Genomic DNA, 14,475 nt, shown 5'->3' on the forward strand with positions numbered 1-14,475 from the left:
ATCTCCCTGTATCTCTCTTGTAATCTTCTTCTCCTCTTGCCACTGAAACTCCCTTCTATCGCTCTCTCTGAAACACTCTTCTCTCTTTTTGTAATCTTCTCATCCTCCCACTGAAACTCCCTCCTATCCCTATCTCTGTAGTTCTCTTCTCTCTCTTTTTGGAATCTTCTTCTCCTCCACCCACTGAAACTCCCTTCTATCCCACTCTCTGTAACTCTCTTCTCTCTTTTTGTAATCTTCTCCTCCTCTCACTGAAACTCGCTTCTATCCCTCTCTCTCTGTATCTCTGTTCTCTCTTTTTGTAATCTTCTCCTCCTCCCACTGAAACTCCCTTCTATCCCTCTCTCTCTGTAGCTCTCTTCTCTCTTTTTGTAACCTTCTACTCCTCCTCCCACTGAAACTCCCTTCTATCCCTCCCTCTGTAACTCTCTTCTCTCTTTTTGTAATCTTCTCCTCCTCCCACTGAAACTCCCTTCTATCCCTCTCTCTCTGTAGCTCTCTTCTCTCTTTTTGGAATCTTCTTCTCCTCCACCCACTGAAACTCCCTTCTATCCTTCTCTCTGTAACTCTCTTCTCTCTTTTTGGAATCTTCTTCTCCTCCTCCCACTGAAACTCCCTTCTATCCCTCTCTCTCTCTCTCTGTAGCTCTCTTCTCTCTTTTTGGAATCTTCTTCTCCTCCTCCCACTGAAACTCCCTTCTATCCCTCTCTCTCTCTCTCTGTAGCTGTCTTCTCTCTTTTTGTAATCTTCTTCTCCTTCTCCCACTGAAACTCACTTCTATCCCTCTCTCTTCTCTCTTTTTGGAATCTTCTTCTCCTCCTCCCACTGAAACTCCCTTCTATCCCTCTCTCTCTGTAGCTCTCTTCTCCCTTTTTGTAATCTTCTTCTCCTCCTCCCACTGAAACTCCCTTCTATCCCTCTCTCTCTGTAGCTCTATTCTCTCTTTTTGTAACCTTCTCCTCCTCCTCCCACTGAAACTCACTTCTATCCCTCTCTCTGTAACTCTCTCATCTCTTTTTGTAATCTTCTCCTCCTCCCACTGAAACTCCCTTCTATACCTCTCTCTCTCTGTAGCTCTCTTCTCTCTTTTTGGAATCTTCTTCTCCTCCTCCCACTGAAACTCCCTTCTATCCTTCTCTCTGTAACTGTCTTTTTGTAATCTTCTTCTCCTCTTCCCACTGAAACTCCCTTCTATCCCTCTCTCTGTAACTCTCTCATCTCTTTTTGTAATCTTCTCCTCCTCCCACTGAAACTCCCTTCTATACCTCTCTCTCTCTGTAGCTCTCTTCTCTCCTTTTAGAATCTTCTTCTCCTCCTCCCACTGAAACTCCCTTCTATCCTTATCTCTGTAACTCTCTTTTGTATTCTTCTTCTCCTCCTCCCAATGAAACTCCCTTCTATCCTTCTCTCTGTAACTCTCTTTTTGTAATCTTCTTCTCCTCTTGCCACTGAAACTCCCTTCTATCGCTCTCTCTGTAACTCTCTTCTCTCTTTTTGTAATCTTCTCCTCCTCCCACTGAAACTCCCTTCTATCCCTCTCTCTCTCTGTAGCTCTCTTCTCTCTTTTTGTAATCTTCTTCTCCTTCTCCCACTGAAACTCCTTTCTATCCCTCTCTCTGTAACTCTCTTCTCTCTTTTTGTTATCTTCTCCTCCTCCCACAGAAACTCCCATCTATCTCACTCTCTCTCTCTGTAGCTCTCTTCTCTCTTTTTGTAATCTTCCTCTCCTCCTCCCACTGAAACTCCCTTCTATCCCTCTCTCTGTAACTCTCTTCTCTCTTTTTGTAATCTTCTTCTCCTCCTCCCACTGAAACTCCCTTCTATCCCTCTCTCTGTAACTCTCTTCTCTCTTTTTGGAATCTTCTTCTCCTCCTCCCACTGAAACTCCCTTCTATCCCTCTCTCTCTGTAGCTCTCTTCTCTCTTTTTGGAATCTTCTTCTCCTCCTCCTACTGAAACTTCCATCTATCCCTCTCTCTCTCTCTGTATCTCTCTTCTCTCTTTTTGTAATCTTCTCCTTCTCCCACTGAAACTCCCTTCTATCCCTCTCCCTGTAACTCTCTTCTCTCTTTTTGGAATCTTCTTCTCCTCCTCCCACTGAAACTCCCTTCTATCCCTCTCTCTCTCTCTCTCTGTAGCTCTCTTCTCTCTTTTTGCAATCTTCTTCTCCTCCTCCCACTGAAACTTCCTTCTATCCCTCTCTCTCTCTGTAGCTCTCTTCTCTCTTTTTGTAATCTTCTGCTCCTTCTCCCACTGAAACTCCCTTCTATCCCTCTCTCTGTCTGTAGCTCTCATCTCTCTTTTTGTAATCTTCTTCTCCTCCCACAGAAACTCCATTCTATCCTTCTCTCTTTTTGTAATCTTCTTCTCCCTTTTGGTTATCTTCTTCTCCTCCTCCCACTGAAACTCCCTTTTATCCCCCTCTCTCTCTGTAGCTCTCTTCTCTCCTTTTGTAACCTTCTTCTCCTCCTCCCACTGAAACTCCCTTCTATCCCTCTGTAGCTCTCTTCTCTCTTTTTGGAATCTTCTTCTCGTCCTCCCACGAAACTCCCTTCTATCCTTCTCTCTGTAACTCTCTTCTCTCTTTTTGGAATCTTCTTCTCCTCCTCCCACTGAAACTTCCTTCTATCCCTCTCTCTCTCTGTAGCTCTCTTCTCTCTTTTTGGAATCTTCTTCTCCTCCTCCCACTGAAACTCCCTTCTATCCCTCTCTCTCTCTCTTCTCTCTTTTTGGAATCTTCTTCTCCTCGTCCCACTGAAACTTCCTTCTATCCCTCTCTCTCTCTCTGTAGCTCTCTTCTCTCTTTTTGTAATCTTCTTCTCCTTCTCCCACTGAAACTCCATTCTATCCCTCTCTCTCTCTGTAGCTCTCTTCTCCCTTTTTGTAATCTTCTTCTCCTCCCACTGACACTCCCTTCTATCCCTCTCTCTGTAACTCTCTTCTCTCTTTTTGTAATCTTCTCCTCCTCCCACTGAAACTCCCTTCTATCCCTCTCTCTCTCTGTAGCTCTCTTCTCTCTTTTTGTAATCTTCTTCTCCTCGCACTGAAACTCCCTTCTATCCACCTCTCTCTCTGTTGCTCTCTTCTCTCTTTTTGGAATCTTCTTCTCCTCCTCCCATTGAAAGTCCCTTCTATCCCTCTCTCTCTGTAGCTCTCTTCTCTCTTTTTGGAATCTTCTCCTCTTCCGACTGAAATTCCCTTCTATCCCTCTCTCTCTCTCTCTGTAGCTGTCTTCTCTCTTTTTGGAATCTTCTTCTCCTCCTCCCACTGAAACTCCCTTCTATCCCTCTCTCTGTAACTCTCTTCTCTCATTTTGTAATCTTCTCATCCTCCCACTGAAACTCCCTTCTATCCCTCTCTCACTGTAGCTCTCCTCAGTCTTTTTGTAATCTTCTTCTCCTCCTCCCACTGAAACTCCCTTCTATCCCTCTCTCTCTGTAACTCTCTTCTCTCTTTTTGTAATCTTCTACGCCTCCTCCCACTGAAACTCCCTTCTATCCTTCTCTCTGTAACTCTCTTTTTGTAATCTTTTTCTCCTCTTCCCACTGAAACTCCCTTCAATCACTCTCTCTGTAACTCTCTCATCTCTTTTTGTAATCTTCTCCTCCTCCCACTCAAACTCCCTTCTATAGCTCTCTCTCTCTGTAGCTCTCTTTTCTCTTTTTGGAATCTTCTTCTCCTCCTTCCACTGAAAATCCCTTTTATCCTTCTCTCTGTAACTCTCTTTTTGTAATCTTCTTCTCCTCCTCCCACTGAAAATCCCTTCTATCCTTATCTCTGTAACTCTCTTTTGTAATCTTCTTCTTCTCCTCCCAATGAAACTCCTATCCTTCTCTCTGTATCTCTCCGTATCTCCCTGTATCTCTCTTGTAATCTTCTTCTCCTCTTGCCACTGAAACTCCCTTCTATCGCTCTCTCTGAAACACTCTTCTCTCTTTTTGTAATCTTCTCATCCTCCCACTGAAACTCCCTCCTATCCCTATCTCTGTAGTTCTCTTCTCTCTCTTTTTGGAATCTTCTTCTCCTCCACCCACTGAAACTCCCTTCTATCCCACTCTCTGTAACTCTCTTCTCTCTTTTTGTAATCTTCTCCTCCTCTCACTGAAACTCGCTTCTATCCCTCTCTCTCTGTATCTCTGTTCTCTCTTTTTGTAATCTTCTCCTCCTCCCACTGAAACTCCCTTCTATCCCTCTCTCTCTGTAGCTCTCTTCTCTCTTTTTGTAACCTTCTACTCCTCCTCCCACTGAAACTCCCTTCTATCCCTCCCTCTGTAACTCTCTTCTCTCTTTTTGTAATCTTCTCCTCCTCCCACTGAAACTCCCTTCTATCCCTCTCTCTCTGTAGCTCTCTTCTCTCTTTTTGGAATCTTCTTCTCCTCCACCCACTGAAACTCCCTTCTATCCTTCTCTCTGTAACTCTCTTCTCTCTTTTTGGAATCTTCTTCTCCTCCTCCCACTGAAACTCCCTTCTATCCCTCTCTCTCTCTCTCTGTAGCTCTCTTCTCTCTTTTTGGAATCTTCTTCTCCTCCTCCCACTGAAACTCCCTTCTATCCCTCTCTCTCTCTCTCTGTAGCTGTCTTCTCTCTTTTTGTAATCTTCTTCTCCTTCTCCCACTGAAACTCACTTCTATCCCTCTCTCTTCTCTCTTTTTGGAATCTTCTTCTCCTCCTCCCACTGAAACTCCCTTCTATCCCTCTCTCTCTGTAGCTCTCTTCTCTCTTTTTGGAATCTTCTTCTCCTCCTCCTACTGAAACTTCCATCTATCCCTCTCTCTCTCTGTATCTCTCTTCTCTCTTTTTGTAATCTTCTCCTTCTCCCACTGAAACTCCCTTCTATCCCTCTCTCTCTGTAGCTCTCTTCTCTCTTTTTGGAATCTTCTTCTCCTCCTCCCACTGAAACTCCCTTCTATCCCTCTCTCTCTCTCTCTCTGTAGCTCTCTTCTCTCTTTTTGGAATCTTCTTCTCCTCCTCCCACTGAAACTTCCTTCTATCCCTCTCTCTCTCTGTAGCTCTCTTCTCTCTTTTTGTAATCTTCTGCTCCTTCTCCCACTGAAACTCCCTTCTATCCCTCTCTCTGTCTGTAGCTCTCATCTCTCTTTTTGTAATCTTCTTCTCCTCCCACAGAAACTCCATTCTATCCTTCTCTCTTTTTGTAATCTTCTTCTCCCTTTTGGTTATCTTCTTCTCCTCCTCCCACTGAAACTCCCTTCTATCCCCCTCTCTCTCTGTAGCTCTCTTCTCTCTTTTTGTAACCTTCTTCTCCTCCTCCCACTGAAACTCCCTTCTATCCCTCTGTAGCTCTCTTCTCTCTTTTTGGAATCTTCTTCTCGTCCTCCCACGAAACTCCCTTCTATCCTTCTCTCTGTAACTCTCTTCTCTCTTTTTGGAATCTTCTTCTCCTCCTCCCACTGAAACTTCCTTCTATCCCTCTCTCTCTCTGTAGCTCTCTTCTCTCTTTTTGGAATCTTCTTCTCCTCCTCCCACTGAAACTCCCTTCTATCCCTCTCTCTCTCTCTTCTCTCTTTTTGGAATCTTCTTCTCCTCGTCCCACTGAAACTTCCTTCTATCCCTCTCTCTCTCTCTGTAGCTCTCTTCTCTCTTTTTGTAATCTTCTTCTCCTTCTCCCACTGAAACTCCATTCTATCCCTCTCTCTCTCTGTAGCTCTCTTCTCCCTTTTTGTAATCTTCTTCTCCTCCCACTGACACTCCCTTCTATCCCTCTCTCTGTAACTCTCTTCTCTCTTTTTGTAATCTTCTCCTCCTCCCACTGAAACTCCCTTCTATCCCTCTCTCTCTCTCTGTAGCTCTCTTCTCTCTTTTTGTAATCTTCTTCTCCTCGCACTGAAACTCCCTTCTATCCACCTCTCTCTCTGTTGCTCTCTTCTCTCTTTTTGGAATCTTCTTCTCCTCCTCCCATTGAAAGTCCCTTCTATCCCTCTCTCTCTGTAGCTCTCTTCTCTCTTTTTGGAATCTTCTCCTCTTCCGACTGAAATTCCCTTCTATCCCTCTCTCTCTCTCTCTGTAGCTGTCTTCTCTCTTTTTGGAATCTTCTTCTCCTCCTCCCACTGAAACTCCCTTCTATCCCTCTCTCTGTAACTCTCTTCTCTCATTTTGTAATCTTCTCATCCTCCCACTGAAACTCCCTTCTATCCCTCTCTCACTGTAGCTCTCCTCAGTCTTTTTGTAATCTTCTTCTCCTCCTCCCACTGAAACTCCCTTCTATCCCTCTCTCTCTGTAACTCTCTTCTCTCTTTTTGTAATCTTCTACGCCTCCTCCCACTGAAACTCCCTTCTATCCTTCTCTCTGTAACTCTCTTTTTGTAATCTTTTTCTCCTCTTCCCACTGAAACTCCCTTCAATCACTCTCTCTGTAACTCTCTCATCTCTTTTTGTAATCTTCTCCTCCTCCCACTCAAACTCCCTTCTATAGCTCTCTCTCTCTGTAGCTCTCTTTTCTCTTTTTGGAATCTTCTTCTCCTCCTTCCACTGAAAATCCCTTTTATCCTTCTCTCTGTAACTCTCTTTTTGTAATCTTCTTCTCCTCCTCCCACTGAAAATCCCTTCTATCCTTATCTCTGTAACTCTCTTTTGTAATCTTCTTCTTCTCCTCCCAATGAAACTCCTATCCTTCTCTCTGTATCTCTCCGTATCTCCCTGTATCTCTCTTGTAATCTTCTTCTCCTCTTGCCACTGAAACTCCCTTCTATCGCTCTCTCTGAAACACTCTTCTCTCTTTTTGTAATCTTCTCATCCTCCCACTGAAACTCCCTCCTATCCCTATCTCTGTAGTTCTCTTCTCTCTCTTTTTGGAATCTTCTTCTCCTCCACCCACTGAAACTCCCTTCTATCCCACTCTCTGTAACTCTCTTCTCTCTTTTTGTAATCTTCTCCTCCTCTCACTGAAACTCGCTTCTATCCCTCTCTCTCTGTATCTCTGTTCTCTCTTTTTGTAATCTTCTCCTCCTCCCACTGAAACTCCCTTCTATCCCTCTCTCTCTGTAGCTCTCTTCTCTCTTTTTGTAACCTTCTACTCCTCCTCCCACTGAAACTCCCTTCTATCCCTCCCTCTGTAACTCTCTTCTCTCTTTTTGTAATCTTCTCCTCCTCCCACTGAAACTCCCTTCTATCCCTCTCTCTCTGTAGCTCTCTTCTCTCTTTTTGGAATCTTCTTCTCCTCCACCCACTGAAACTCCCTTCTATCCTTCTCTCTGTAACTCTCTTCTCTCTTTTTGGAATCTTCTTCTCCTCCTCCCACTGAAACTCCCTTCTATCCCTCTCTCTCTCTCTCTGTAGCTCTCTTCTCTCTTTTTGGAATCTTCTTCTCCTCCTCCCACTGAAACTCCCTTCTATCCCTCTCTCTCTCTCTCTGTAGCTGTCTTCTCTCTTTTTGTAATCTTCTTCTCCTTCTCCCACTGAAACTCACTTCTATCCCTCTCTCTTCTCTCTTTTTGGAATCTTCTTCTCCTCCTCCCACTGAAACTCCCTTCTATCCCTCTCTCTCTGTAGCTCTCTTCTCTCTTTTTGGAATCTTCTTCTCCTCCTCCTACTGAAACTTCCATCTATCCCTCTCTCTCTCTGTATCTCTCTTCTCTCTTTTTGTAATCTTCTCCTTCTCCCACTGAAACTCCCTTCTATCCCTCTCTCTCTGTAGCTCTCTTCTCTCTTTTTGGAATCTTCTTCTCCTCCTCCCACTGAAACTCCCTTCTATCCCTCTCTCTCTCTCTCTCTGTAGCTCTCTTCTCTCTTTTTGGAATCTTCTTCTCCTCCTCCCACTGAAACTTCCTTCTATCCCTCTCTCTCTCTGTAGCTCTCTTCTCTCTTTTTGTAATCTTCTGCTCCTTCTCCCACTGAAACTCCCTTCTATCCCTCTCTCTGTCTGTAGCTCTCATCTCTCTTTTTGTAATCTTCTTCTCCTCCCACAGAAACTCCATTCTATCCTTCTCTCTTTTTGTAATCTTCTTCTCCCTTTTGGTTATCTTCTTCTCCTCCTCCCACTGAAACTCCCTTCTATCCCCCTCTCTCTCTGTAGCTCTCTTCTCTCTTTTTGTAACCTTCTTCTCCTCCTCCCACTGAAACTCCCTTCTATCCCTCTGTAGCTGTCTTCTCTCTTTTTGGAATCTTCTTCTCGTCCTCCCACGAAACTCCCTTCTATCCTTCTCTCTGTAACTCTCTTCTCTCTTTTTGGAATCTTCTTCTCCTCCTCCCACTGAAACTTCCTTCTATCCCTCTCTCTCTCTGTAGCTCTCTTCTCTCTTTTTGGAATCTTCTTCTCCTCCTCCCACTGAAACTCCCTTCTATCCCTCTCTCTCTCTCTTCTCTCTTTTTGGAATCTTCTTCTCCTCGTCCCACTGAAACTTCCTTCTATCCCTCTCTCTCTCTCTGTAGCTCTCTTCTCTCTTTTTGTAATCTTCTTCTCCTTCTCCCACTGAAACTCCATTCTATCCCTCTCTCTCTCTGTAGCTCTCTTCTCCTTTTTTGTAATCTTCTTCTCCTCCCACTGACACTCCCTTCTATCCCTCTCTCTGTAACTCTCTTCTCTCTTTTTGTAATCTTCTCCTCCTCCCACTGAAACTCCCTTCTATCCCTCTCTCTCTCTGTAGCTCTCTTCTCTCTTTTTGTAATCTTCTTCTCCTCGCACTGAAACTCCCTTCTATCCACCTCTCTCTCTGTTACTCTCTTCTCTCTTTTTGGAATCTTCTTCTCCTCCTCCCATTGAAAGTCCCTTCTATCCCTCTCTCTCTGTAGCTCTCTTCTCTCTTTTTGGAATCTTCTCCTCTTCCGACTGAAATTCCCTTCTATCCCTCTCTCTCTCTCTCTGTAGCTGTCTTCTCTCTTTTTGGAATCTTCTTCTCCTCCTCCCACTGAAACTCCCTTCTATCCCTCTCTCTGTAACTCTCTTCTCTCATTTTGTAATCTTCTCATCCTCCCACTGAATCTCCCTTCTATTCCTCTCTCTTTCTCTGTAGCTCTCTTCTCTCTCTTTTTGGAATCTTCTTCTCCTCCTCCCACTGAAAGTCCCTTCTATTCCTCTCTCTCTCTGTAGCTCTCTTCTCTCTTTTTGTAATCTTCTTCTCCTTCTCCCACTGAAACTCCCTTCTATCCCTCTCTTTGTAACTCTCTTCTCTCTTTTTGTAAGCTTCTCCTCCTCCCACTGAAACTCCCTTCTATCCCTCTCTCTCTCTGTAGCTCTCTTGTCTCTATTTGTAATCTTCCTCTACTCCTCCCACTGAAACACCCTTCTATCCCTCTCTCTGTAACTCTCTTCTCTCTTTTTGTAATCTTCTTCTCCTCCTCCCACTGAAACTCCCTTCTATCCCTCTCTCTGTAACTCTCTTCTGTCTTTTTGTAATCTTTTCCTCCTCCCACTGAAACTCCCTTCTTTCCCTCTCTCTTTGTAGCTCTCTTCTCTCTTTTTGTAATCTTCTTCTCCTCCTCCCACTGAAACTCCCTTCTATCCCCCTCTCTCTCTGTAGCTCTCTTCTCTCTTTTTGTAACCTTCTTCTCCTCCTCCCACTGAAACTCCCTTCTATCCCTCTGTAGCTCTCTTCTCTCTTTTTGGAATCTTCTTCTCGTCCTCCCACGAAACTCCCTTCTATCCTTCTCTCTGTAACTCTCTTCTCTCTTTTTGGAATCTTCTTCTCCTCCTCCCACTGAAACTTCCTTCTATCCCTCTCTCTCTCTGTAGCTCTCTTCTCTCTTTTTGGAATCTTCTTCTCCTCCTCCCACTGAAACTCCCTTCTATCCCTCTCTCTCTCTCTTCTCTCTTTTTGGAATCTTCTTCTCCTCCCACTGAAACTCCCTTCTATCCCTCTCTCTCTCTGTAGCTCTCTTCTCTCTTTTTGTAATCTTCTTCTCCTTCTCCCACTGAAACTCCATTCTATCCCTCTCTCTCTCTGTAGCTCTCTTCTCCCTTTTTGTAATCTTCTTCTCCTCCCACTGACACTCCCTTCTATCCCTCTCTCTGTAACTCACTTCTCTCTTTTTGTAATCTTCTCCTCCTCCCACTGAAACTCCCTTCTATCCCTCTCTCTCTCTGTAGCTCTCTTCTCTCTTTTTGTAATCTTCTTCTCCTCGCACTGAAACTCCCTTCTATCCACCTCTCTCTCTGTTGCTCTCTTCTCTCTTTTTGGAATCTCCTTCTCCTCCTCCCACTGAAAGTCCCTTCTATCCCCCTCTCTCTGTAGCTCTCTTCTCTCTTTTTGGAATCTTCTCCTCCTCCCACTGAAACTCCCTTCTATCCCTCTCTCTCTCTTTTTGGAACTTCTTCTCCTCTCCCCATTGAAACTCCCTTCTATCCCTCTCTCTCTCTCTGTAGCTCTCTTTTTGGAATCTTCTTCTCCTCCTCCCACTGAAACTCCCTTCTATCCCTCTCTCTCTCTGTAGCTCTCTTCTCACTTTTTATAATCTTCTTCTCCTCCTCCCACTGAAACTCCCTTCTCTCCCTCTCTCTCTCTGTAGCTCTCTTCTCTCTTTTTGTATTCTTCTTCTCCTCCTCCCACTGAAACTCCCTTCTATCCCTCTCTCTGTAACTCTCATCTCTCTTTTTGTAATCTTCTTCTCCTCCTCCCACTGAAACTCCCTTCTATCCCTCTCTCTCTTTGTAGCTCTCTTCTCTCTTTTTGGAATCTTCTTCTCCTCCTCCCACTGTCCCACTGAAACTCCCTTCTATCCTTCTCTCTGTAACTCTTCTCTCTTTTTGGAATTTTCTTCTCCTCCTCCCACTGAAACTTCCTTGTATCCCTCTCTCTCTCTGTAGCTCTCTTCTCACTTTTTGGAATCTTCTTCTCCTCCTCCCACTGAAACTCCCTTCTATCCCTCTCTCTCTCCCTCTGTAGCACTCTTTCTTTTTGTAATATTCTTCTCCTCCTCCCACTGAAACTCCCTTCTATCCCTCTCTCTCTCCATAGCTCTCTTCTCTCTTTTTGTAATCTTCTCCTCCTCCCACTGAAACTCCCTTCTATCCCTCTCTCTCTCTGTAGCTCTCTTCTCTCTTTTTGTAATCTTCTCCTCCTCCTCCCACTGAAACTCCCTTCTATCCTTCTCTCGGTAACTCTCTTTGTGTAATCTTCTTCTCCTCTTCCCACTGAAACTCCCTTCTATCCCTCTCTCTGTAACTCTCTTCTCTCTTTTTGTAATCTTCTCCTCCTCCCACTGAAACTCCCTTCTATACCTCTCTCTCTCTGTAGCTCTCTTCTCTCTTTTTGGAATCTTCTTCTCCTCCTCCCACTGAAACTCCCTTCTATCCTTATCTCTGTAACTCTCTTTTTGTAATCTTCTTCTCCTCCTCCCAATGAAACTCCCTTCTATCCTCCTCTCTGTAACTCTCTTTTTGTAATCTTCTTCTCCTCCTCCCACTGAAACTCCCTTCTATCCTTCTCTCTGTAACTCTTGTTTTGTAATCTTCTTCTCCTCCTCCCACTGAAACTCCCTTCTATCCCTCTCTCTCTCTGTAGCTCTCTTCTCTCTTTTTGTAATCTTCTTCTCCTTCTCCCACTGAAACTCCCTTCTATCCCTCCCTCTGTAACTCTCTTCTCTCTTTTTGTAATCTTCTCCTCCTCCCACTGAAACTCCCTTCTATCCCTCTCTCTCTCTGTAGCTCTCTTCTCTCTTTTTGTAATCTTCCTCTCCTCCTCCCACTGAAACTCCCTTCTATCCCTCTCTCTGTAACTCTCTTCTCTCTTTTTGTAATCTTCTTCTCCTCCTCCCACTGAAACTGCCTTCTATCCCTCTCTCTGTAACTCTCTTCTCTCTTTTTGTAATCTTTTCCTCCTCCCACTGAAACTCCCTTCTATCCCTCTCTCTTTGTAGCTCTCTTCTCGTAATCTTCTTCTCCTCCTCCCACTGAAACTCCCTTCTATCCCCCTCTCTCTCTGTAGCTCTCTTCTCTCTTTTTGTAACCTTATTCTCCTCTTCCCACTGAAACTCCCTTCTATCCCTCTGTAGCTCTCTTCTCTCTTTTTGGAATCTTCTTCTCGTCCTCCCACGAAACTCCCTTCTATCCTTCTCTCTGTAACTCTATTCTCTCTTTTTGCAATCTTCTTCTCCTCCTCCCACTGAAACTCCCTTCTATCCCTCTCTCTCTCCGTAGCTCTCTTCTCTCTTTTTGTATTCTTCTTCTCCTCCTCCCACTGAAACTCCCTTCTATCCCTCTCTCTGTAACTCTCTTCTCTCTTTTTGGAATCTTCTCCTCCTCTCCCCACTGAAACTCCCTTCTATCCCTCTCTCTCTCTATAGCTGTCTTCTCACTTTTTGGAATCTTCTTCTCCTCCCACTGAAACTCCCTTCTATCCCTCTCTCTGTAGCTCTCTTCTCTCTTTTTATAATCTTCTTCTCCTCCTCCCACTGAAACTCCCTTCTATCCCTCTCTCTCTCTGTAGCTCTCTTCTCTCTTTTTGTAATCTTCTCCTCCTCCCACTGAAACTCCCTTCTATCCCTCTCTTCTCTCTTTTTGGAATCTTCTTCTCCTCCTCCCACTGAAACTCCCCTCTATCCCTCTCTCTCTCTGTAACTCTCTTCTCTCTGTAGCTCTCTTCTCCCCTCTCCCTCTCTCTGTAGTTCTCTTCTCCTTTCTCTCAGTTGCTCTCTTCTCCTCTCTCTTTGTAGCTTCTTTCTGACCCTCTCTTCATCCCCACTCTCTTTTGCTCTCCTCTCCCTCTCACTGTAGCTCACTTCTCCCCTCTCACTCTAGCTTCCTTCTGACCCACTCCCTTTCGCTCTCTTCTTCCCCCTCTCTTACTGAAGTGCTCTTCTATCCCTCTGCCTCTGTAGTTCTCCTCTCCCCCTCTGTTTGTTGCTCTTTTCTCTCCCTCAATGTAAAATGTGACTGGAGAAACCAACCAACCAACCAACCAGCCAACCAACCGACCAACATTTGTTACTGATAAAAAGACAACAAATAACAAGCAAGAATGTCTTTATAGTAAAAATATGCACGTACCATCCTTTAGGATTTTTCTCTTCATTTTATATTTCATCTGTCTGAGTTGAAATCTCATTTTCTTAATATCATATTTTATTTTGTTGTAATTAAGGAATCTGTTTCCCAGTGAGTATGCATTCTCAAGCTTGGCATTTTCTTTGTCATTGAAGGTTATCAAGTTTCCTGGAGAATTTTCTTCAAAGTAAGACCATTGTGCCAAGTCTTTAAAAATAATTTCCTCGTCGGTTTCTTTAAATTCCATTAATAAGGATTGGATGGAGAGTTTAGCATCTTTTACATGACAGTGTCTGCCATGAATTGTAATTGTGTCTCTGATAGAAATCTGGACTTTGTGTCTTGTACCAATATTCCTTAAACTCAGTTTCTGAAAAGACACAAAAAAACCCAAATTAATTCTAGATATGATACAGATCGTTGTCATCGTTGTCATCATCACCATTTAAAGTTTGTTTTTTATACTAAGATAGACTGGACAGTTTGACAGGCTCTGGCAAGCCACAGGGCTATGGTGATCTCCAATTGTCTCTTGTGGCAGGGTGCCTATGGCTGGATGCCCTTCCTAATACCAGCCACTTTACAGAGTGGCACTGGGTGCTTTTTATTTCTTGCACCACCAGCACAAGTGAGGTTGTCAAGTAACTTACAAGGAAGAAAGGGAGAAGAATGAAACAAGGAAAAGCTCCTGATATGAAATGAGGGACGTGGGGTGGGTGGGAGAGGGAGTATTTGAGGGAAGAAGGAAGTGGGTTTATGCTAAAGCTTAGAGTATGACTGAGGGAGAAGCATTGATGTCTTGCTACAGAGGGGGATACATGGCTATCACACATTATCTAGGGGTGGCTAGGAGTAGATGATAGTGATGCAGTGCCAGAGCAGACTCTTAGGGGACAGGAAGATGAGTATGTGAAAGGTTCAGGCAAGGAAAGAAGGGGTTCTTGTATAAGTGAGAGGAAAGTGACTGATGGTTAGAGATTCAGGGTGGGTGGGAATGAGAATGTTCAGTTGATGGGGAATATTTGTATGGTGGAGGGGAGGGTTAGGTGAGAGACAGAGCAGTAGATTGGAGGGGGAGTGGAGTAATGTGCAATATTTAGGAATGGAAAATAGGGAGATGTAGCAGTATCTACCAGTGGCTGTATTGAATGGGGTGTGATGGCATAAATTAGAGGATGTCTACTATATAAGGACTTTAACCCACATGGATATATGCACGATTGCACCTAAAGACTTACGCTGATGGATCTACGCAGGATTGCACCTAAGGACTCATGGTCTCATTTCTATAACTTCGGAAAGTTGAACTATGAACTTTTATACTTCCTTTTTCTTTTCTCTTTCCATCTCCTTATTCTTTTACTCTGTTCCTCTATGTTATCACCTTATTGATATATACCATTCTCATTTTCCCTACTTTTCTCTATTTGACCCTGATGACGGAATATCCCATACTCGGGGATATCCCAGAAACAGCTGTAAGATTTTGAATTTGTTCCTGTAATAATATTGTATACGATTTCAGATGTTTGCCTTACCTTA

General features: G+C 44.0%; 1 long non-coding RNA gene across 1 annotated transcript in view; it reads right to left on the minus strand.

The window, feature by feature from the left end:
* Positions 1-14,469, minus strand: part of LOC149129040 (uncharacterized) — a 59,174-nt gene extending 44,705 nt beyond the window's left edge. Inside the window, exon 1 of the long non-coding RNA XR_016240539.1 lies at positions 1-14,469. This exon is cut by the window's left edge and continues 23,510 nt beyond it. This is a non-coding gene — a long non-coding RNA (uncharacterized LOC149129040).
* Positions 14,470-14,475: the final 6 nt, after the last annotated feature.

Source organism: Octopus bimaculoides, unplaced genomic scaffold (assembly GCF_046866305.1).
Source record: "Octopus bimaculoides isolate indiv1 unplaced genomic scaffold, ASM4686630v1 Z0, whole genome shotgun sequence".
NCBI lineage: Eukaryota > Metazoa > Mollusca > Cephalopoda > Octopoda > Octopodidae > Octopus > Octopus bimaculoides.